Raw genomic sequence first — 24,707 nt, forward strand, 5'->3', positions numbered from 1 at the left:
ACATCCCCTGGTGTTACTGTATAATGCCCCATTCCCAGCAGTCACCACCCAGATATGTCCCCCAGTGTTACTGTATAATGTCCCATTCCCAGCAGTCACCTCTCCGGTCATCACCCAGACACATCCCCTGGTGTTACTGTATAATGTCCCATTCCCAGCAGTCACCACCCAGACATGTCCCCTGGTGTTACTGTATAATGCCCAATTCCCAGCAGTCACCTCTCCAGTCATCACCCAGACATGTCCCCTGGTGTTACTGTATAATGCCCCATTCCCAGCAGTCACCTCTCCAGTCATCACCCAGACACATCCCCTGGTGTTACTGTATAATGTCCCATTCCCAGCAGTCCCCTCTCCAGTCATCACCCAGACACATCCCCCGGTGTTACTGTATAATGTCCCATTCCCAGCAGTCACCTCTCCAGTCATCACCCAGACACATCCCCTGGTGTTACTGTATAATGTCCCATTCCCAGCAGTCACCTCTCCGGTCATCACCCAGACACATCCCCTGGTGTTACTGTATAATGTCCCATTCCCAGCAGTCACCTCTCCAGTCATCACCCAGACACATCCCCTGGTGTTACTGTATAATGCCCCATTCCCAGCAGTCACCACCCAGATATGTCCCCCAGTGTTACTGTATAATGTCCCATTCCCAGCAGTCACCTCTCCGGTCATCACCCAGACACATCCCCTGGTGTTACTGTATAATGTCCCCTTCCCAGCAGTCACCTCTCCGGTCATTACCCAGACACATCCCCTGGTGTTACTGTATAATGTCCCATTCCCAGCAGTCACCTCTCCAGTCATCACCCAGACACATCCCCTGGTGTCACTGTATAATGCCCCATTCCCAGCAGTCACCACCCAGATACGTCCCCCAGTGTTACTGTATAATGTCCCATTCCCAGCAGTCACCTCTCCAGTCACCACCCAGACACGTCCCCCAGTGTTACTGTATAATGTCCCATTCCCAGCAGTCACCTCTCCAGTCATCACCCAGACATGTCCCCTGGTGTTACTGTATAATGCCCAATTCCCAGCAGTCACCTCTCCAGTCATCACCCAGACATGTCCCCTGGTGTTACTGTATAATGCCCCATTCCCAGCAGTCACCTCTCCAGTCATCACCCAGACACATCCCCTGGTGTTACTGTATAATGTCCCATTCCCAGCAGTCACCTCTCCAGTCATCACCCAGACACATCCCCCGGTGTTACTGTATAATGCCCCATTCCCAGCAGTCACCTCTCCAGTCATCACCCAGACACGTCCCCCGGTGTTACTGTATAATGCCCCAGTCCCAGCAGTCACCTCTCCAGTCATCACCCAGACACATTCCCCGGTGTTACTGTATAATGCCCAATTCCCAGCCGTCACCTCTCCAGTCATCACCCAGACACATCCCCCAGTGTTACTGTATAATGCCCAATTCCCAGCAGTTACCTCTCCAGTCATCACCCAGACACATCCCCTGGTGTTACTGTATAATGCCCCATTCCCAGCAGTCACCTCTCCAGTCATCACCCAGACACGTGCCCTAGTGTTACTGTATAATTCCCCATTCCCAGCAGTCACCTCTCCAGTCATCACCCAGACACATCCCCTGGTGTTACTGTATAATGTCCCATTCCCAGCAGTCACCTCTCCAGTCATCACCCAGACACATCCCCCAGTGTTACTGTATAATGCCCAATTCCCAGCAGTTACCTCTCCAGTCATCACCCAGACACATCCCCTGGTGTTACTGTATAATGCCCCATTCCCAGCAGTCACCTCTCCAGTCATCACCCAGACACGTGCCCTAGTGTTACTGTATAATTCCCCATTCCCAGCAGTCACCTCTCCAGTCATCACCCAGACACATCCCCTGGTGTTACTGTATAATGTCCCCTTCCCAGCAGTCACCTCTCCGGTCATTACCCAGACACATCCCCTGGTGTTACTGTATAATGTCCCATTCCCAGCAGTCACCTCTCCAGTCATCACCCAGACACATCCCCTGGTGTCACTGTATAATGCCCCATTCCCAGCAGTCACCACCCAGATACGTCCCCCAGTGTTACTGTATAATGTCCCATTCCCAGCAGTCACCACCCAGACACGTCCCCCAGTGTTACTGTATAATGCCCAATTCCCAGCAGTCACCTCTCCAGTCATCACCCAGACACATCCCCTGGTGTTACTGTATAATGCCCCATTCCCAGCAGTCACCTCTCCAGTCATCACCCAGACATGTCCCCCGGTGTTACTGTATAATGCCCCATTCCCAGCAGTCACCACCCAGATATGTCCCCCAGTGTTACTGTATAATGTCCCATTCCCAGCAGTCACCTCTCCGGTCATCACCCAGACACATCCCCTGGTGTTACTGTATAATGTCCCCTTCCCAGCAGTCACCTCTCCGGTCATCACCCAGACACATCCCCTGGTGTTACTGTATAATACCCCATTCCCAGCAGTCACCTATCCAGTCATCACCCAGACACATCCCCTGGTGTTACTGTATAATGCCCCATTCCCAGCAGTCACCACCCAGATATGTCCCCCAGTGTTACTGTATAATGTCCCATTCCCAGCAGTCACCTCTCCGGTCATCACTCAGACACATCCCCTGGTGTTACTGTATAATGTCCCCTTCCCAGCAGTCACCTCTCCGGTCATCACCCAGACACATCCCCTGGTGTTACTGTATAATGTCCCCTTCCCAGCAGTCACCTCTCCGGTCATCACCCAGACACATCCCCTGGTGTTACTGTATAATGTCCCATTTCCAGCAGTCACCTCTCCAGTCATCACCCAGACACTTCCCCTGGTGTTACTGTATAATGTCCCATTCCCAGCAGTCACCTCTCCAGTCATCACCCAGACACATCCCCTGGTGTCACTGTATAATGCCCCATTCCCAGCAGTCACCACCCAGATACGTCCCCCAGTGTTACTGTATAATGTCCCATTCCCAGCAGTCACCTCTCCAGTCACCACCCAGACACGTCCCCCAGTGTTACTGTATAATGTCCCATTCCCAGCAGTCACCTCTCCAGTCATCACCCAGACACATCCCCTGGTGTTACTGTATAATGTCCCATTCCCAGCAGTCACCTCTCCAGTCATCACCCAGACACATCCCCTGGTGTTACTGTATAATGTCCCATTCCCAGCAGTCACCTCTCCAGTCATCACCCAGACACATCCCCTGGTGTTACTGTATAATGTCCCATTCCCAGCAGTCACCTCTCCGGTCATCACCCAGACACATCCCCTGGTGTTACTGTATAATGTCCCATTCCCAGCAGTCACCTCTCCGGTCATCAGCCAGACACATCCCCTGGTGTTACTGTATAATGTCCCCTTCCCAGCAGTCACCTCTCCGGTCATCACCCAGACACATCCCCTGGTGTTACTGTATAATGTCCCCTTCCCAGCAGTCACCTCTCCGGTCATCACCCAGACACATCCCCTGGTGTTACTGTATAATGTCCCATTTCCAGCAGTCACCTCTCCAGTCATCACCCAGACACTTCCCCTGGTGTTACTGTATAATGTCCCATTCCCAGCAGTCACCTCTCCAGTCATCACCCAGACACATCCCCTGGTGTCACTGTATAATGCCCCATTCCCAGCAGTCACCACCCAGATACGTCCCCCAGTGTTACTGTATAATGTCCCATTCCCAGCAGTCACCTCTCCAGTCACCACCCAGACACGTCCCCCAGTGTTACTGTATAATGCCCAATTCCCAGCAGTCACCTCTCCAGTCATCACCCAGACACATCCCCTGGTGTCACTGTATAATGCCCCATTCCCAGCAGTCACCACCCAGATATGTCCCCCAGTGTTACTGTATAATGTCCCATTCCCAGCAGTCACCTCTCCGGTCATCACCCAGACACATCCCCTGGTGTTACTGTATAATGTCCCATTCCCAGCAGTCACCTCTCCAGTCATCACCCAGACACATCCCCTGGTGTTACTGTATAATGTCCCATTCCCAGCAGTCACCTCTCCAGTCACCACCCAGACACGTCCCCCAGTGTTACTGTATAATGCCCAATTCCCAGCAGTCACCTCTCCAGTCATCACCCAGACATGTCCCCTGGTGTTACTGTATAATGCCCCATTCCCAGCAGTCACCTCTCCAGTCATCACCCAGACACGTCCCCTGGTGTTACTGTATAATGTCCCATTCCCAGCAGTCACCTCTCCAGTCATCACCCAGACACGTCCCCCGGTGTTACTGTATATTGCCCCAGTCCCAGCAGTCACCTCTCCAGTCATCACCCAGACACGTCCCCCGGTGTTACAGTATAATGCCCAAGTCCCAGCAGTCACTTCTCCAGTCATCACCCAGACACATTCCCCGGTGTTACTGTATAATGCCCAATTCCCAGCAGTCACCTCTCCAGTCATCACCCAGACACATCCCCTGGTGTTACTGTATAATGCCCCATTCCCAGCAGTCACCACCCAGATACGTCCCCCAGTGTTACTGTATAATGTCCCATTCCCAGCAGTCACCTCTCCAGTCACCACCCAGACACGTCCCCCAGTGTTACTGTATCATGCCCAATTCCCAGCAGTCTCCTCTCCAGTCATCACCCAGACACTTCCCCTGGTGTTACTGTATAATGCTCCATTCCCAGCAGTCACCTCTCCAGTCATCACCCAGACACGTTCCCTGGTGTTACTGTATAATGCCCCATTCCCAGCAGTCACCACCCAGATACGTCCCCCAGTGTTACTGTATAATGTCCCATTCCCAGCAGTCACCTCTCCAGTCACCACCCAGACACGTCCCCCAGTGTTACTGTATAATGCCCAATTCCCAGCAGTCACCTCTCCAGTCATCACCCAGACACATCCCCTGGTGTTACTGTATAATGCCCCCTTCCCAGCAGTCACCTCTCCGGTCATCACCCAGACACATCCCCTGGTGTTACTGTATAATGTCCCATTCCCAGCAGTCACCTCTCCAGTCATCACCCAGACACTTCCCCTGGTGTTACTGTATAATGTCCCATTCCCAGCAGTCACCTCTCCAGTCATCACCCAGACACATCCCCTGGTGTCACTGTATAATGCCCCATTCCCAGCAGACACCACCCAGATACGTCCCCCAGTGTTACTGTATAATGTCCCATTCCCAGCAGTCACCACCCAGACACGTCCCCCAGTGTTACTGTATAATGCCCAATTCCCAGCAGTCACCTCTCCAGTCATCACCCAGACACATCCCCTGGTGTTACTGTATAATGCCCCATTCCCAGCAGTCACCACCCAGATATGTCCCCCAGTGTTACTGTATAATGTCCCATTCCCAGCAGTCACCTCTCCGGTCATCACCCAGACACATCCCCTGGTGTTACTGTATAATGTCCCATTCCCAGCAGTCACCTCTCCAGTCATCACCCAGACACATCCCCTGGTGTTACTGTATAATGCCCCATTCCCAGCAGTCACCTCTCCGGTCATCACCCAGACACATCCCCTGGTGTTACTGTATAATGTCCCATTCCCAGCAGTCACCTCTCCAGTCATCACCCAGACACATCCCCCGGTGTTACTGTATAATGTCCCATTCCCAGCAGTCACCTCTCCAGTCACCACCCAGACACGTCCCCCAGTGTTACTGTATAATGCCCAATTCCCAGCAGTCACCTCTCCAGTCATCACCCAGACATGTCCCCTGGTGTTACTGTATAATGCCCCATTCCCAGCAGTCACCTCTCCAGTCATCACCCAGACACGTCCCCTGGTGTTACTGTATAATGTCCCATTCCCAGCAGTCACCTCTCCAGTCATCACCCAGACACGTCCCCCGGTGTTACTGTATATTGCCCCAGTCCCAGCAGTCACCTCTCCAGTCATCACCCAGACACGTCCCCCGGTGTTACAGTATAATGCCCCAGTCCCAGCAGTCACCTCTCCAGTCATCACCCAGACACATTCCCCGGTGTTACTGTATAATGCCCAATTCCCAGCAGTCACCTCTCCAGTCATCACCCAGACACATCCCCTGGTGTTACTGTATAATGCCCCATTCCCAGCAGTCACCTCTCCAGTCATCACCCAGACACATCCCCTGGTGTTACTGTATAATGCCCCATTCCCAGTAGTCACCACCCAGATACGTCCCCCATTGTGACTCTATAATGCCCCATTCCCAGCAGTCACCACCCAGATACGTCCCCCAGTGTCACTGTATAATGCCCAATTCCCAGCAGTCACCTCTCCAGTCATCACCCAGACACATCCCCTGGTGTTACTGTATAATGCCCCATTCACAGCAGTCACCTCTCCAGTCATCACCCAGAAACATCCCCTGGTGTTACTGTATAATGTCCCATTCCCAGCAGTCACCTCTCCAGTCATCACCCAGACACATCACCTGGTGTTACTGTATAATGCTCCATTCCCAGCAGTCACCTCTCCAGTCATCACCCAGACACGTTCCCTGGTGTTACTGTATAATGTCCCATTCCCAGCAGTCACCTCTCCAGTCATCACCCAGACACATCCCCTGGTGTCACTGTATAATGCCCCATTCCCAGCAGTCACCACCCAGATACGTCCCCCAGTGTTACTGTATAATGTCCCATTCCCAGCAGTCACCTCTCCAGTCACCACCCAGACACGTCCCCCAGTGTTACTGTATCATGCCCAATTCCCAGCAGTCTCCTCTCCAGTCATCACCCAGACACTTCCCCTGGTGTTACTGTATAATGTCCCATTCCCAGCAGTCACCTCTCCAGTCATCACCCAGACACATCCCCTGGTGTCACTGTATAATGCCCCATTCCCAGCAGTCACCACCCAGATACGTCCCCCAGTGTTACTGTATAATGTCCCATTCCCAGCAGTCACCTCTCCAGTCACCACCCAGACACGTCCCCCAGTGTTACTGTATCATGCCCAATTCCCAGCAGTCTCCTCTCCAGTCATCACCCAGACACTTCCCCTGGTGTTACTGTATAATGCTCCATTCCCAGCAGTCACCTCTCCAGTCATCACCCAGACACGTTCCCTGGTGTTACTGTATAATGCCCCATTCCCAGCAGTCACCACCCAGATACGTCCCCCAGTGTTACTGTATAATGTCCCATTCCCAGCAGTCACCTCTCCAGTCACCACCCAGACACGTCCCCCAGTGTTACTGTATAATGCCCAATTCCCAGCAGTCACCTCTCCAGTCATCACCCAGACACATCCCCTGGTGTTACTGTATAATGCCCCCTTCCCAGCAGTCACCTCTCCGGTCATCACCCAGACACATCCCCTGGTGTTACTGTATAATGTCCCATTCCCAGCAGTCACCTCTCCAGTCATCACCCAGACACTTCCCCTGGTGTTACTGTATAATGTCCCATTCCCAGCAGTCACCTCTCCAGTCATCACCCAGACACATCCCCTGGTGTCACTGTATAATGCCCCATTCCCAGCAGACACCACCCAGATACGTCCCCCAGTGTTACTGTATAATGTCCCATTCCCAGCAGTCACCACCCAGACACGTCCCCCAGTGTTACTGTATAATGCCCAATTCCCAGCAGTCACCTCTCCAGTCATCACCCAGACACATCCCCTGGTGTTACTGTATAATGCCCCATTCCCAGCAGTCACCACCCAGATATGTCCCCCAGTGTTACTGTATAATGTCCCATTCCCAGCAGTCACCTCTCCGGTCATCACCCAGACACATCCCCTGGTGTTACTGTATAATGTCCCATTCCCAGCAGTCACCACCCAGACATGTCCCCTGGTGTTACTGTATAATGCCCAATTCCCAGCAGTCACCTCTCCAGTCATCACCCAGACATGTCCCCTGGTGTTACTGTATAATGCCCCATTCCCAGCAGTCACCTCTCCAGTCATCACCCAGACACATCCCCCGGTGTTACTGTATAATGTCCCATTCCCAGCAGTCACCTCTCCAGTCATCACCCAGACACATCCCCTGGTGTTACTGTATAATGTCCCATTCCCAGCAGTCACCTCTCCGGTCATCACCCAGACACATCCCCTGGTGTTACTGTATAATGTCCCATTCCCAGCAGTCACCTCTCCAGTCATCACCCAGACACATCCCCTGGTGTTACTGTATAATGCCCCATTCCCAGCAGTCACCACCCAGATATGTCCCCCAGTGTTACTGTATAATGTCCCATTCCCAGCAGTCACCTCTCCGGTCATCACCCAGACACATCCCCTGGTGTTACTGTATAATGTCCCCTTCCCAGCAGTCACCTCTCCGGTCATCACCCAGACACATCCCCTGGTGTTACTGTATAATGTCCCCTTCCCAGCAGTCACCTCTCCGGTCATTACCCAGACACATCCCCTGGTGTTACTGTATAATGTCCCATTCCCAGCAGTCACCTCTCCAGTCATCACCCAGACACGTGCCCTGGTGTTACTGTATAATTCCCCATTCCCAGCAGTCACCTCTCCAGTCATCACCCAGACACATCCCCTGGTGTTACTGTATAATGTCCCATTCCCAGCAGTCACCTCTCCAGTCATCACCCAGACACATCCCCTGGTGTCACTGTATAATGCCCCATTCCCAGCAGTCACCACCCAGATACGTCCCCCAGTGTTACTGTATAATGTCCCATTCCCAGCAGTCACCACCCAGACACGTCCCCCAGTGTTACTGTATAATGCCCAATTCCCAGCAGTTACCTCTCCAGTCATCACCCAGACACATCCCCTGGTGTTACTGTATAATGCCCCATTCCCAGCAGTCACCACCCAGATATGTCCCCCAGTGTTACTGTATAATGTCCCATTCCCAGCAGTCACCTCTCCGGTCATCACCCAGACACATCCCCTGGTGTTACTGTATAATGTCCCATTCCCAGCAGTCACCTCTCCAGTCATCACCCAGACATGTCCCCTGGTGTTACTGTATAATGCCCAATTCCCAGCAGTCACCTCTCCAGTCATCACCCAGACATGTCCCCTGGTGTTACTGTATAATGCCCCATTCCCAGCAGTCACCTCTCCAGTCATCACCCAGACACATCCCCTGGTGTTACTGTATAATGTCCCATTCCCAGCAGTCACCTCTCCAGTCATCACCCAGACACGTGCCCTGGTGTTACTGTATAATTCCCCATTCCCAGCAGTCACCTCTCCAGTCATCACCCAGACACATCCCCTGGTGTTACTGTATAATGTCCCATTCCCAGCAGTCACCTCTCCAGTCATCACCCAGACATGTCCCCCGGTGTTACTGTATAATGTCCCATTCCCAGCAGTCACCTCTCCAGTCATCACCCAGACACGTCCCCTGGTGTTACTGTATAATTCCCCATTCCCAGCAGTCACCTCTCCAGTCATCACCCAGACATGTCCCCTGGTGTTACTGTATAATGCCCCATTCCCAGCAGTCACCACCCAGATATGTCCCCCAGTGTTACTGTATAATGTCCCATTCCCAGCAGTCACCTCTCCGGTCATCACCCAGACACATCCCCTGGTGTTACTGTATAATGTCCCCTTCCCAGCAGTCACCTCTCCGGTCATCACCCAGACACATCCCCTGGTGTTACTGTATAATGTCCCCTTCCCAGCAGTCACCTCTCCGGTCATCACCCAGACACATCCCCTGGTGTTACTGTATAATGTCCCATTCCCAGCAGTCACCTCTCCAGTCATCACCCAGACACATCACCTGGTGTTACTGTATAATACCCCATTCCCAGCAGTCACCTCTCCAGTCATCACCCAGACACGTCCCCCGGTGTTACTGTATAATGTCCCATTCCCAGCAGTCACCTCTCCGGTCATCACCCAGACACATCCCCTGGTGTTACTGTATAATGTCCCATTCCCAGCAGTCACCTCTCCGGTCATCACCCAGACACATCCCCTGGTGTTACTGTATAATGTCCCATTCCCAGCAGTCACCTCTCCGGTCATCACCCAGACACATCCCCTGGTGTTACTGTATAATGTCCCATTCCCAGCAGTCACCTCTCCGGTCATCACCCAGACACATCCCCTGGTGTTACTGTATAATGTCCCATTCCCAGCAGTCACCTCTCCGGTCATCACCCAGACACATCCCCTGGTGTTACTGTATAATGTCCCCTTCCCAGCAGTCACCTCTCCGGTCATCACCCAGACACATCCCCTGGTGTTACTGTATAATGTCCCATTTCCAGCAGTCACCTCTCCAGTCATCACCCAGACACTTCCCCTGGTGTTACTGTATAATGTCCCATTCCCAGCAGTCACCTCTCCAGTCATCACCCAGACACATCCCCTGGTGTCACTGTATAATGCCCCATTCCCAGCAGTCACCACCCAGATACGTCCCCCAGTGTTACTGTATAATGTCCCATTCCCAGCAGTCACCTCTCCAGTCACCACCCAGACACGTCCCCCAGTGTTACTGTATAATGCCCAATTCCCAGCAGTCACCTCTCCAGTCATCACCCAGACACATCCCCTGGTGTTACTGTATAATGTCCCATTCCCAGCAGTCACCTCTCCAGTCATCACCCAGACACATCCCCTGGTGTCACTGTATAATGCCCCATTCCCAGCAGTCACCACCCAGATATGTCCCCCAGTGTTACTGTATAATGTCCCATTCCCAGCAGTCACCTCTCCGGTCATCACCCAGACACATCCCCTGGTGTTACTGTATAATGTCCCATTCCCAGCAGTCACCTCTCCAGTCATCACCCAGACACATCCCCTGGTGTTACTGTATAATGTCCCATTCCCAGCAGTCACCTCTCCAGTCACCACCCAGACACGTCCCCCAGTGTTACTGTATAATGCCCAATTCCCAGCAGTCACCTCTCCAGTCATCACCCAGACATGTCCCCTGGTGTTACTGTATAATGCCCCATTCCCAGCAGTCACCTCTCCAGTCATCACCCAGACACGTCCCCTGGTGTTACTGTATAATGTCCCATTCCCAGCAGTCACCTCTCCAGTCATCACCCAGACACGTCCCCCGGTGTTACTGTATAATGCCCCAGTCCCAGCAGTCACCTCTCCAGTCATCACCCAGACACGTCCCCCGGTGTTACTGTATAATGCCCCAGTCCCAGCAGTCACCTCTCCAGTCATCACCCAGACACATTCCCCGGTGTTACTGTATAATGCCCAATTCCCAGCAGTCACCTCTCCAGTCATCACCCAGACACATCCCCTGGTGTTACTGTATAATGCCCCATTCCCAGCAGTCACCTCTCCAGTCATCACCCAGACACATCCCCTGGTGTTACTGTATAATGCCCCATTCCCAGTAGTCACCACCCAGATACGTCCCCCATTGTGACTCTATAATGCCCCATTCCCAGCAGTCACCACCCAGATACGTCCCCCAGTGTTACTGTATAATGTCCCATTCCCAGCAGTCACCTCTCCGGTCATCACCCAGACACATCCCCTGGTGTTACTGTATAATGTCCCATTCCCAGCAGTCACCTCTCCAGTCATCACCCAGACATGTCCCCTGGTGTTACTGTATAATGTCCCATTCCCAGCAGTCACCTCTCCAGTCATCACCCAGACACATCCCCTGGTGTCACTGTATAATGCCCCATTCCCAGCAGTCACCACCCAGATACGTCCCCCAGTGTTACTGTATAATGTCCCATTCCCAGCAGTCACCTCTCCGGTCATCACCCAGACACATCCCCTGGTGTTACTGTATAATGTCCCATTCCCAGCAGTCACCTCTCCAGTCATCACCCAGACATGTCCCCTGGTGTTACTGTATAATGCCCAATTCCCAGCAGTCACCTCTCCAGTCATCACCCAGACATGTCCCCTGGTGTTACTGTATAATGCCCCATTCCCAGCAGTCACCTCTCCAGTCATCACCCAGACACATCCCCTGGTGTTACTGTATAATGTCCCATTCCCAGCAGTCACCTCTCCAGTCATCACCCAGACACGTCCCCCGGTGTTACTGTATAATGTCCCATTCCCAGCAGTCACCTCTCCAGTCATCACCCAGACACGTCCCCCGGTGTTACTGTATAATGCCCAATTCCCCGCAGTCACCTCTCCAGTCATCACCCAGACATGTCCCCTGGTGTTACTGTATAATGCCCCATTCCCAGCAGTCACCTCTCCAGTCATCACCCAGACACATTCCCCGGTGTTACTGTATAATGCCCAATTCCCAGCAGTCACCTCTCCAGTCATCACCCAGACACATCCCCCGGTGTTACTGTATAATGTCCCATTCCCAGCAGTCACCTCTCCAGTCATCACCCAGACACGTCCCCTGGTGTTACTGTATAATTCCCCATTCCCAGCAGTCACCTCTCCAGTCATCACCCAGACACGTCCCCTGGTGTTACTGTATAATGCCCCATTCCCAGCAGTCACCTCTCCAGTCATCACCCAGACACATCCCCCGGTGTTACTGTATAATGTCCTATTCCCAGCAGTCACCTCTCCAGTCAGCAGCTTAATGATCTTGTTAGGGAGTTCCAGGATCTTCTGGTCAATGTGTCAGTGAGTGAGGTGGAGGCACCGTGATGGGGCTCTGGGTCCTGCGCAGTCCTCCTGACACACGGGGATGGCTGCTCGGTGTCTCACACTCGCCGGATGTCTTCTTCACTATTGCGTAACCCTGCGAAATGGGGGAGACATTACTGTAAATACTCACAGATCTCCTCATCTCCCCTGTATTATTACTATAGATATAAGTGATTTCACTGTGACGCTCCCAGATCCCCTCACCTCCCCAGTCATGTCCCTGTATTATTACTATAGATATAAGTGATGTCACTGTGACACTCCTAGACCCCCCTCACGTCCCTGTATTATTACTACTGTGCCAATAGACACACTCATCCCAACCCACACAGTGCACCTGTCCTGTAACGGGCACACTTACCTCTGCATTATGGTTACCTCCTTTCTACTCAATGCACCTACCAGACACACACGAGGGACGTGCGATGAGGTACATTTATCAGGAGGCACTGGCTAGTACCAGAGACAGATTTACACACAATATATGAGCCCAAGGATTACACACAGGAGCAGAGGTATATACACGTGGGCATTATACACAGGTGCAGAGGTATATACACGTGGGCATTATACACAGGTGCAGAGGTATACACACGTGGGCATTAGACACAGGTGCAGAGGTATACACACGTGGGCATTAGACACAGGTGCAGAGGTATACACACGTGGGCATTATACACAGGTGCAGAGGTATACACACGTGGGCATTATACACAGGTGCAGAGGTATACACACGTGGGCATTATACACAGGTGCAGAGGTATACACACGTGGGCATTATACACAGGTGCAGAGGTATACACACGTGGGCATTATACACAGGTGCAGAGGTATACACACGTGGGCATTAGACACAGGTGCAGAGGTATATACACGTGGGCTATATACACAGGTGCAGTAGTATATACACGTGGGCATTATACACAGGTGCAGAGGTATACACACGTGGGCATTATACACAGGTGCAGAGGTATATACACGTGGGCATTATACACAGGTGCAGAGGTATATACACGTGGGCATTAGACACAGGTGCAGAGGTATATACACATGGGCTATATACACAGGTGCAGAGGTATACACACGTGGGCATTATACACAGGTGCAGAGGTATACACACGTGGGCATTATACACAGGTGCAGAGGTATACACACGTGGGCATTATACACAGGTGCAGAGGTATATACACGTGGGCATTAGACACAGGTACAGAGGTATATACACGTGGGCATTAGACACAGGTGCAGTGGTATATACACGTGGGCATTATACACAGGTGCAGAGGTATATACACACGTGGGCATTATACACAGGTGCAGAGGTATATACACGTGGGCATTAGACACAGGTACAGAGGTATATACACGTGGGCATTAGACACAGGTACAGAGGTATATACACGTGGGCATTAGACACAGGTACAGAGGTATATACACGTGGGCATTAGACACAGGTGCAGTGGTATATACACGTGGGCATTAGACACAGGTACAGAGGTATATACACGTGGGCATTAGACACAGGTGCAGTGGTATATACACGTGGGCATTATACACAGGTGCAGTGGTATATACACGTGGGCATTATACACAGGTGCAGAGGTATATACACGTGGGCATTATACACAGGTGCAGAGGTATACACACGTGGGCATTAGACACAGGTGCAGAGTTATACACACGTGGGCATTATACACAGGTGCAGCGGTATACACACGTGGGCATTAGACACAGGTGCAGAGGTATACACACGTGGGCATTAGACACAGGTGCAGAGGTATACACACGTGGGCATTAGACACAGGTGCAGAGGTATACACACGTGGTCATTATACACAGGGGCAGAGGTATACACACGTGGGCATTAGACACAGGTGCAGAGTTATACACACGTGGGCATTATACACAGGTGCAGCGGTATATACACGTGGGCTATATACACAGGTGCAGAGGTATACACACGTGGGCATTATACACAGGTGCAGAGGTATACACACGTGGGCATTAGACACAGGTGCAGAGGTATACACACGTGGGCTATATACACAGGTGCAGAGGTATACACACGTGGGCATTAGACACAGGTGCAGAGGTATACACACGTGGGCATTAGACACAGGTGCAGAGTTATACACACGTGGGCATTATACACAGGTGCAGAGGTATACACACGTGGGCTATATACACAGGTGCAGAGGTATACACACGTGGGCATTATACACAGGTGCAGAGGTATACACACGTGGGCATTAGACACAGGTGCAGAGGTATACACACGTGGGCTATATACACAGGTGCAGAGGTATACACACGTGGGCATTAGACACAGGTGCAGAGGTATACACACGTGGGCATTAGACACAGGTGCAGAGGTATATACACGTGGGCATTAGACACAGGTGCAGAGGTATATACACGTGGGCATTAGACACAGGTGCAGAGGTATATACACGTGGGCATTAGACACAGGTGCAGAGGTATATACACGTGGGCATTAGACACAGGTGCAGAGGTATATACACGTGGGCATTAGACACAGGTGCAGAGGTATATACACGTGGGCATTAGACACAGGTACAGAGGTATATACACGTGGGCTATATACACAGGTGCAGAGGTATACACACGTGGGCATTATACACAGGTGCAGAGGTATATACACGTGGGCATTATACACAGGTGCAGAGGTATATACACGTGGGCATTATACACAGGTGCAGAGGTATATACACGTGGGCATTATACACAGGTGCAGAGGTATACACACGTGGGCATTATACACAGGTGCAGAGGTATACACACGTGGGCTATATACACAGGTGCAGAGGTATACACACGTGGGCATTATACACAGGTGCAGAGGTATATACACGTGGGCATTATACACAGGTGCAGTGGTATATACACGTGGGCATTAGACACAGGTGCAGTGGTATATACACGTGGGCATTAGACACAGGTGCAGAGGTATACACACGTGGGCATTAGACACAGGTGCAGAGGTATACACACGTGGGCATTATTGAAACGACAGCTGACTGCCGGGGGGGGGGGGGGGGGGAGAACGACGACAGGTGACGGCCAGGGGGGGGGGGGGGGGGGGGGGACGGGACACGACAGGTGACGGCCATGGGGGGGGGGGGGGGGACACACGCCAGGTGACAGTCAGGGGGGACGGCAGGTGATGAAAAGGGGGTGGCAGGAGAGGAAGATGTGTCAGGGTACAGCCAGGCAGATGCAGGAGTGGCAGGTGATGAGTAGGGGGCTGCAGGTGAGGCAGCAGGGTACAAGCAGGAGAGCCAGGTGACGGACATGTGGGTGGCAGGAGATGCAGGTGGTGAAAGATGACGGGCAGGGGGTGGTAGAAGAGGCAATGGAGGAAAGGTACAGGCAGAGAGGCACAGGTAAGACAGGCGGTGGCAGGTGAAAGACAGCGGGTGATAGTAGAGGCAGGTTACAGGCAGGAAAGTGGCAGGTGATGGGCAGGGGGGTGGTAGGAAAGGCAGGTGGTGGCAGGTGACAGACAGGGGGTGGTAGAAGAGGCAGGGGCAGCAGGAGTGTCAGGCAACTGGCAAGCAGCTGCAGACGACTGGCAGGGTACAGGACAGGGTGGTAGGGTATAGACTGAGGACGACAGGTGGTGGCAAGAGAGGCGGGTGACAGACGGGGTGGCAGGGGGTGGTAGGGTACAGGCAGGGGGTGGCAGGAGAGGTGGGTGACAGGCAGCGGGTGGCAGGAAAGGCGGGTGACAAACAGGAAGTGGCAGATGACATGCAAGGGATGGCATAAGAGGTGGGTGACATGCAGGGGGTGGCAGGAGAGGAAGGTGACATACAGGGAGGGGCAGATGACAAGCAGTGGATGGCATGAGAAGTGGGTGACAGACAGGAGGTGGTAAGGTACAGGACGGGGTGGTAGGGTATAGACTGGGGGCGGCAGGAGAGGCGGGTGGCAGGGTACAGGCAGGAGGTGGAAGGAAAGGTGGGTGACAGGCAGCGAGTGGCAGGGGGAGGCAGATGACATGCAGGGGGTGGCATGAGAGGTGGGTGACAGGCAGGGGCTGGCAGCAGAGGGGAGTGACATACAGGGAGTAACAGATGACAGGCAGCGGGAGGCAGATGACATGTAGGGGATGGCATGAGAGGTGGGTGACAGGCAGGGGCGTCAGCAGAGGCGGGTGACATACAGGGAGTAACAGATGACAGGCAGGGGATGGCATGAGAGGTGGGTGACAGGCAGGAGTGGCAGGGTAGAGGCAGGGGGTGGCAGGAGAGGCGGGTGACAGACGGGGTGGTAAGGTACAGGCAGGGGGTAGCAGGTGACAGGCAGGGGGCAGCAGGTGAGGAGGCATTCGGAGAGTGTCAGGGGCATTAGGAGAATGTCAGGGGCGGCAGGTGAGGGGGCATTAGGAGAATGTCAGGGGCGGCAGGTGAGGGGGCATTAGGAGAATGTCAGGGGCGGCAGGTGAGGGGGCATTAGGAGAATGTCAGGGGCGGCAGGTGAGGGGGCATTAGGAGAATGTCAGGGGCGGCAGGTGAGGGGGCATTAGGAGAATGTCAGGGGCGGCAGGTGAGGGGGCATTAGGAGAATGTCAGGGGCGGCAGGTGAGGGGGCATTAGGAGAATGTCAGGGGCGGCAGGTGAGGGGGCATTAGGAGAATGTCAGGGGCGGCAGGTGAGGGGGCATTAGGAGAATGTCAGGGGCGGCAGGTGAGGGGGCATTAGGAGAATGTCAGGGGCGGCAGGTGAGGGGGCATTAGGAGAATGTCAGGGGCGGCAGGTGAGGGGGCATTAGGAGAATGTCAGGGGCGGCAGGTGAGGGGGCATTAGGAGAATGTCAGGGGCGGCAGGTGAGGGGGCATTAGGAGAATGTCAGGGGCGGCAGGTGAGGGGGCATTAGGAGAATGTCAGGGGCGGCAGGTGAGGGGGCATTAGGAGAATGTCAGGGGCGGCAGGTGAGGGGGCATTAGGAGAATGTCAGGGGCGGCAGGTGAGGGGGCATTAGGAGAATGTCAGGGGCGGCAGGTGAGGGGGCATTAGGAGAATGTCAGGGGCGGCAGGTGAGGGGGCATTAGGAGACTGTCAGGGGCGGCAGGTGAGGGGGCATTAGGAGACTGTCAGGGGCAGCAGGTGAGGGGGCATTAGGAGACTGTCAGGGGCATCAAGTAAGGGGGCATTAGGAGAATGTCAGGGGCATCAAGTAAAGGGGCATTAGGAGAATGTCAGGGGCAGCAGGTGAGGGGGCATTAGGAGAATGTCAGGGGCAGCAGGTGAGGGGGCATTAGGAGAATGTCAGGGGCAGCAGGTGAGGGGGCATTAGGAGAATGTCAGGGGCAGCAGGTGAGGGGGCATTAGGAGAATGTCAGGGGCAGCAGGTGAGGGGGCATTAGGAGAATGTCAGGGGCAGCAGGTGAGGGGGCATTAGGAGAATGTCAGGGGCAGCAGGTGAGGGGGCATTAGGAGAATGTCAGGGGCAGCAGGTGAGGGGGCATTAGGAGAATGTCAGGGGCAGCAGGTGAGGGGGCATTAGGAGAATGTCAGGGGCAGCAGGTGAGGGGGCATTAGGAGAATGTCAGGGGCAGCAGGTGAGGGGGCATTAGGAGAATGTCAGGGGCAGCAGGTGAGGGGGCATTAGGAGAATGTCAGGGGCAGCAGGTGAGGGGCATTAGGAGAATGTCAGGAGCAGCAGGTGAGGGGGCATTAGGATAACGCAGGGGAAGCAGGTGAGGGGCCATTAGGAGAATGTCAGGGGCAGCAGGTGTGGGGGCATTAGGATAATGTCAGGGGCAGCAAGTGAGGGGGTATTAGGATAATGTCAGAGGCAGCAGGTGAGAGGGCATTAGGACAATGTCAGGGGCAGCAGGTGAGAGGGCATTAGGACAATGTTAGGGGCAGCAGGTGAGAGGGCATTAGGACAATGTCAGGGGCAGCAGGTGAGAGGGCATTAGGACAATGCCAGGGGCAGCAGGTGAGGGGGCATTAGGAGATTGTAGGGAATGCAGGTGAGGGGGTATTAGGAGAATGTCAGTGGCAGGAGAGAGGGTATTAGGAGAGGATGGGGGCAGGAGAGAGGGTATTAGGAGAGGATGGGGGCAGGAGAGGGGGTATTAGGAGAGGATGGGGGCAGGAGAGGGGGTATTAGGAGAGGTTGGAGGCAGGAGAGGGGGTATTAGGAGAGGTTGGGGGCAGGAGAGGGGGTATTAGGAGAGGTTGGGGGCAGGAGAGGGGGTATTAGGAGAGGTTGGGGGCAGGAGAGGGGGTATTAGGAGAGGGGGTATTAGGAGGATTTGGGGCAGTAGAGGGGGTATTAGGAGAGAATGGGGGCAGGAGAGGGGGTATTAGGAGAGGTGGGGGCAGGAGAGGGGGTATTAGGAGAGGTGGGGGCAGGAGAGGGGGTATTAGGAGAGGATGGGGGCAGGAGAGGGGGTATTAGGAGAGGATGGGGGCAGGAGAGGGGGTATTAGGAGAGGTTGGGGGCAGGAGAGGGGGTATTAGGAGAGGTTGGGGGCAGGAGAGGGGGTATTAGGAGAGGTTGGGGGCAGGAGAGGGGGTATTAGGAGGACTTGGGGCAGGAGAGGGGGTATTAGGAGGACTTGGGGCAGGAGAGGGGGTATTAGGAGGACTTGGGGCAGGAGAGGGGGTATTAGGAGGACTTGGGGCAGGAGAGGGGGTATTAGGAGGACTTGGGGCAGGAGAGGGGGTATTAGGAGAGGTTGGAGGCAGGAGAGGGGCGATTGGGGGCAGGAGAGGGGGTATTAGGAGAGGTGGGGGCAGGAGAGGGGGGTATTAGGAGAGGTTGGGTCAGGAGAGGGGGGTATTAGGAGAGGTTGGGGTCAGGAGAGGGGCGATTGGGGGCAGGAGAGGGGGTATTAGGAGAGGTTGAAGGCAGGGTATTAGGAGAGGTTGGGGGCAGGATAGGGGGGTATTAGGAGAGGATGGGGGCAGGAGAGGGGGTATTAGGAGAGGATGGGGGCAGGAGAGGGGGTATTAGGAGAGGATGGGGGAAGGAGAGGGGGTATTAGGAGAGGATGGGGGAAGGAGAGGGGGTATTAGGAGAGGATGGGGGAAGGAGAGGGGGTATTAGGAGAGGATGGGGGAAGGAGAGGGGGTATTAGGAGAGGATGGGGGAAGGAGAGGGGGTATTAGGAGAGGTGGGGGCAGGAGAGGGTATTAGGAGAGGATGGGGCAGGAGAGGGGGTATTAGGAGGACTTGGGGCAGGAGAGGGGGTATTAGGAGAGGTTGGGGCAGGGGAGGGGGTATTAGGAGAGGTTGGAGGCAGGAGAGGGGCGATTGGGGGCAGGAGAGGGGGTATTAGGAGAGGTTGAAGGCAGGGTATTAGGAGAGGTTGGGGGCAGGAGAGGGGGGTATTAGGAGAGGATGGGGGCAGGAGAGGGGGCATTAGGAGAGGTGGGTGGGGCAGGAGAGGGGGTATTAGGAGAGGATGGGGGCAGGAGAGGGGGTATTAGGAGAGGATGGGGGCAGGAGAGGGGGTATTAGGAGAGGATGGGGGCAGGAGAGGGTATTAGGAGAGGTGGGGGCAGGAGAGGGGGTATTAGGAGAGGTGGGGGCAGGAGATGGGGTATTAGGAGAGGTGGGGGCAGGAGAGGGGGTATTAGGAGAGGTTGGGGGCAGGAGAGGGGGTATTAGGAGATGTTGGGGGCAGGAGAGGGGGGTATTAGGAGAGGATGGGGCAGGAGAGGGGGTATTAGGAGAGGATGGGGCAGGAGTGGGGGTATTAGGATAGGTTGGGGCAGGAGAGGGGGTATTAGGAGAGGATGGGGCAGGAGAGGGGGTATTAGGAGAGGTGGGGGCAGGAGACAGGTGGGATGAGGGGACATTACCTGGAGGATAAGGCAGCAGCTCACACCCTGTGTACCGGAAGTGGGCGGGGCGGAATTTCCGTGGGATCAGCATAACGCATAGGATTATGGGTAGTGACTACCACGGTAACTCATCAACCAGGAGCAGCCCCGCCCACTCACTGCTTATAGGCCGCAGCTTCCAGTCACTATCACACTCAGCCCCGCCCTTACTCCCTCTCATAGGCCGCAATACTGCGTCACTCATTTACCTCCAGCCCCGCCCACTCATTGCCCATTGGATGCAGCGTCTCGTCACACAACAACCTCTCCCTGCCCGCCCACTCTCCCGCCCATTGGCCACCGTATCCTATCACTCTCCTGTCCATTGGCCGTGGCCACGCCCACTCACCTGCTCATAAATCGCAGCTTCCAGTCAGTTACCTCCAGTCCCGCCCTCTCTCCCTCTCATAGGTCGCAATGTCTAGTGTCCTATTACTGTAATACAGGTGGTGCAGACCCCACCGTTACCGTAATACAGGTGGTGCAGACCCCGCCGTTACCGTAATACAGGAGGTGCAGACCCCGCCGTTACCGTAATACAGGTGGCACAGACCCCGCCATTACCGTAATACAGGTGGCGCAGACCCCGCCGTTACCGTAATACAGGTGGCGCAGATCCCGCCGTTACCGTAATACAGATGGCGCAGACCTCGCCGTTTCCGTAATACAGATGGCGCACATCCCGCCTTTACCGTAATTCAGGTGGCGCAGACCCCGCCGTTACTGTAATTCTATAAACGGGACATTACAGGTGTTGTGTCCTGTGGCATTGTACTATACAGGTGGAGCGGCATATGTTGTCTTAATATTCAGGGGAGCTGTATTAAAATACAGGGGAGTGGCATGTGTTGTCCTACTGTACAGGGGGAGCGACCTGGGGCATCCTCCTATACAGGGGTAGTGGATTATGACATCCTACTATACAGGGGGAGCAGCCTGTGTTGTCCTTTTATACAGGGTAAGTGGCCTGTGGTGTCTTGTTACTTTATTTTCTCTGACGTCCTAGTGGATGCTGGGACTCCGTAAGGACCATGGGGAATAGCGGCTCCGCAGGAGACAGGGCACAATAATAAAAGCTTTAGGATCAGGTGGTGTGCACTGGCTCCTCCCCCTATGACCCTCCTCCAAGCCTCAGTTAGATTTTTGTGCCCGGCCGAGAAGGGTGCAATCTAGGTGGCTCTCCTAAAGAGCTGCTTAGAGTAAAAGTTTTGTTAGGTTTTTTATTTTCAGTGAGTCCTGCTGGCAACAGGCTCACTGCTACGAGGGACTTAGGGGAGAAGAAGTGAACTCACCTGCGTGCAGGATGGATTTGCTTCTTAGGCTACTGGACACCATTAGCTCCAGAGGGATCGAACACAGGCCCAGCCATGGAGTCCGGTCCCAGAGCCGCGCCGCCGACCCCCTTGCAGATGCCGAAGAGTGAAGAGGTCCAGAAACCGGCGGCAGAAGACTTTTCAGTCTTCATGAGGTAGCGCACAGCACTGCAGCTGTGCGCCATTGTTGTCAGCACACTTCACACCAGCGGTCACTGAGGGTGCAGGGCGCTGGGGGGGGGGGCGCCCTGGGCAGCAATGAAAGTACCTTTACTGGCTAAAATACATCACATATAGCCTCTGGGGCTATATGGATGTATTTAACCCCTGCCAGGATGTCAGAAAAACAGGAGAAGAAGCCCGCCGAAAAGGGGGCGGGGCCTATTCTCCTCAGCACACAGCGCCATTTTCCCTCACAGAAATGCTGGTGGGAAGGCTCCCAGGCTCTCCCCTGCACTGCACTACAGAAACAGGGTTAAAACAGAGAGGGGGGGGGGGCACTTTTTTGGCGGTATAATTATATATGTGAAAATGCTATAAGGGAAAACACTTATATAAGGGGCTGTCCCTGTATAATTATAGCGTTTTGGTGTGTGCTGGCAAACTCTCCCTCTGTCTCCCCAAAGGGCTAGTGGGGTCCTGTCCTCTATCAGAGCATTCCCTGTGTGTGTGCTGTGTGTCGGTACGTGTGTGTCGACATGTATGACGACGATGTTGGTGAGGAGGTGGAGCAATTGCCTGTATTGGTGATGTCACTCTGTAGGGAGTCGACACCGGAATGGATGGCTTATTTAGGAATTACGTGATAATGTCAACACGCTGCAAGGTCGGTTGACGACATGAGACGGCCGGCAAACAAATTAGTACCTGTCCAGGCGTCTCAGACACCGTCAGGGGCTTTAAAACGCCCATTTACCTCAGTCGGTCGACACGGACACTGACTCCAGTGTTGACGGTGAAGAAACAAACGTATTTTCCTTTGGGGCCACACGTTACATGTTAAGGGCAATGAAGGAGGTGTTACATATTTCTGATACTGTGTAGGAAAAAAACTGTGTTCCCTAATGCACACCGAGTGAATAATATTACTATATAATAATAGTCAGATAATACGGAGATCTTAGTTGCGTATATCTGCAGATATAGGGTTAAGCCCCCAGGCCGATCGACAAGGCTTCTCCGTCACTGGGGGTCCCTAATACTAGGTATGGGCCTGGGGTGCAGGACCCCACAATGTCGGCACAGGTCGGCCACCCCAGGTCAGCACACAGGTGAAAATTAATAGGGGTTAATAAGAAGCACAGAAGTGCTATGTAAGTGGTGTGATTAAAAAATATATACAAAGTGATAGGAAAAATAATAAGTGTTAATAAAGTGTTAGGGTGTGCCGACCTGCAACAGCCCACCCATACCGACACAGGGGCCACTGCACCCCACACCCACCCCAGGCCCATACCTAGTATTAGGGACCCCCAGTGACGGAGAAGCCTTGTCGATCGGCCTGGGGGCTTACCCCTATATCTGCAGATATACGCAACTAAGATCTCCGTATTATCTGACTATTATTATATAGTAATATTATTCACTCGGTGTGCATTAGGGAACACAGTTTTTTTCCTACACAGAATTACCCCTCCCCTTTTAGCACCTGAGTGACATTACAATCTGATTGAGCAGCTTCCCACCTTGTATATTTCTGATACTACAAGTACCACAAATAAGGGTATTATGTGGGGTGTGAAGAAACTAGAGATGAGCGCCTGAAATTTTTCGGGTTTTGTGTTTTGGTTTTGGGTTCGGTTCCGCGGCCGTGTTTTGGGTTCGACCGCGTTTTGGCAAAACCTCACCAAATTTTTTTTGTCGGATTCGGGTGTGTTTTGGATTCGGGTGTTTTTTTCAAAAAACCCTAAAAAACAGCTTAAATCATAGAATTTGGGGGTCATTTTGATCCCAAAGTATTATTAACCTCAAAAACCATAATTTACACTCATTTTCAGTCTATTCTGAATACCTCACACCTCACAATATTATTTTTAGTCCTAAAATTTGCACCGAGGTCGCTGTGTGAGTAAGATAAGCGACCCTAGTGGCCGACACAAACACCGGGCCCATCTAGGAGTGGCACTGCAGTGTCACGCAGGATGTCCCTTCCAAAAAACCCTCCCCAAACAGCACATGACGCAAAGAAAAAAAGAGGCGCAATGAGGTAGCTGTGTGAGTAAGATTAGCGACCCTAGTGGCCGACACAAACACCGGGCCCATCTAGGAGTGGCACTGCAGTGTCACGCAGGATGGCCCTTCCAAAAAACCCTCCCCAAACAGCACATGACGCAAAGAAAAAAAGAGGCGCAATGAGGTAGCTGTGTGAGTAAGATTAGCGACCCTAGTGGCCGACACAAACACCGGGCCCATCTAGGAGTGGCACTGCAGTGTCACGCAGGATGGCCCTTCCAAAAAACCCTCCCCAAACAGCACATGACGCAAAGAAAAAAAGAGGCGCAATGAGGTAGCTGTGTGAGTAAGATTAGCGACCCTAGTGGCCGACACAAACACCGGGCCCATCTAGGAGTGGCACTGCAGTGTCACGCAGGATGTCCCTTCCAAAAAACCCTCCCCAAACAGCACATGACGCAAAGAAAAAAAGAGGCGCAATGAGGTAGCTGTGTGAGTAAGATTAGCGACCCTAGTGGCCGACACAAACACCGGGCCCATCTAGGAGTGGCACTGCAGTGTCACGCAGGATGTCCCTTCCAAAAAACCCTCCCCAAACAGCACATGACGCAAAGAAAAAAAGAGGCGCAATGAGGTAGCTGTGTGAGTAAGATTAGCGACCCTAGTGGCCGACACAAACACCGGGCCCATCTAGGAGTGGCACTGCAGTGTCACGCAGGATGGCCCTTCCAAAAAACCCTCCCCAAACAGCACATGACGCAAAGAAAAAAAGAGGCGCAATGAGGTAGCTGTGTGAGTAAGATTAGCGACCCTAGTGGCCGACACAAACACCGGGCCCATCTAG

At 53.5% G+C, this 24,707-nt stretch overlaps 1 protein-coding gene across 1 annotated transcript in view; it reads right to left on the minus strand.

The window, feature by feature from the left end:
- LOC134983671 (zinc finger protein 585A-like) overlaps window positions 1-20,500 on the minus strand; it is a 265,558-nt gene extending 245,058 nt beyond the window's left edge. Inside the window, exons 1-2 of the mRNA XM_063949335.1 lie at window positions 20,358-20,500; window positions 12,430-12,610 (exon numbers count right to left, since the gene is read on the minus strand). The gene's annotated coding sequence lies outside the window, so the exon portion shown is untranslated. The remainder of the gene's footprint in view (window positions 1-12,429; window positions 12,611-20,357) is intronic.
- Between the last annotated feature and the right edge of the window lie 4,207 nt (window positions 20,501-24,707).

This window comes from Pseudophryne corroboree, assembly GCF_028390025.1.
Source record: "Pseudophryne corroboree isolate aPseCor3 chromosome 3 unlocalized genomic scaffold, aPseCor3.hap2 SUPER_3_unloc_20, whole genome shotgun sequence".
In the NCBI taxonomy this organism is placed as follows: Eukaryota; Metazoa; Chordata; class Amphibia; order Anura; family Myobatrachidae; genus Pseudophryne; species Pseudophryne corroboree.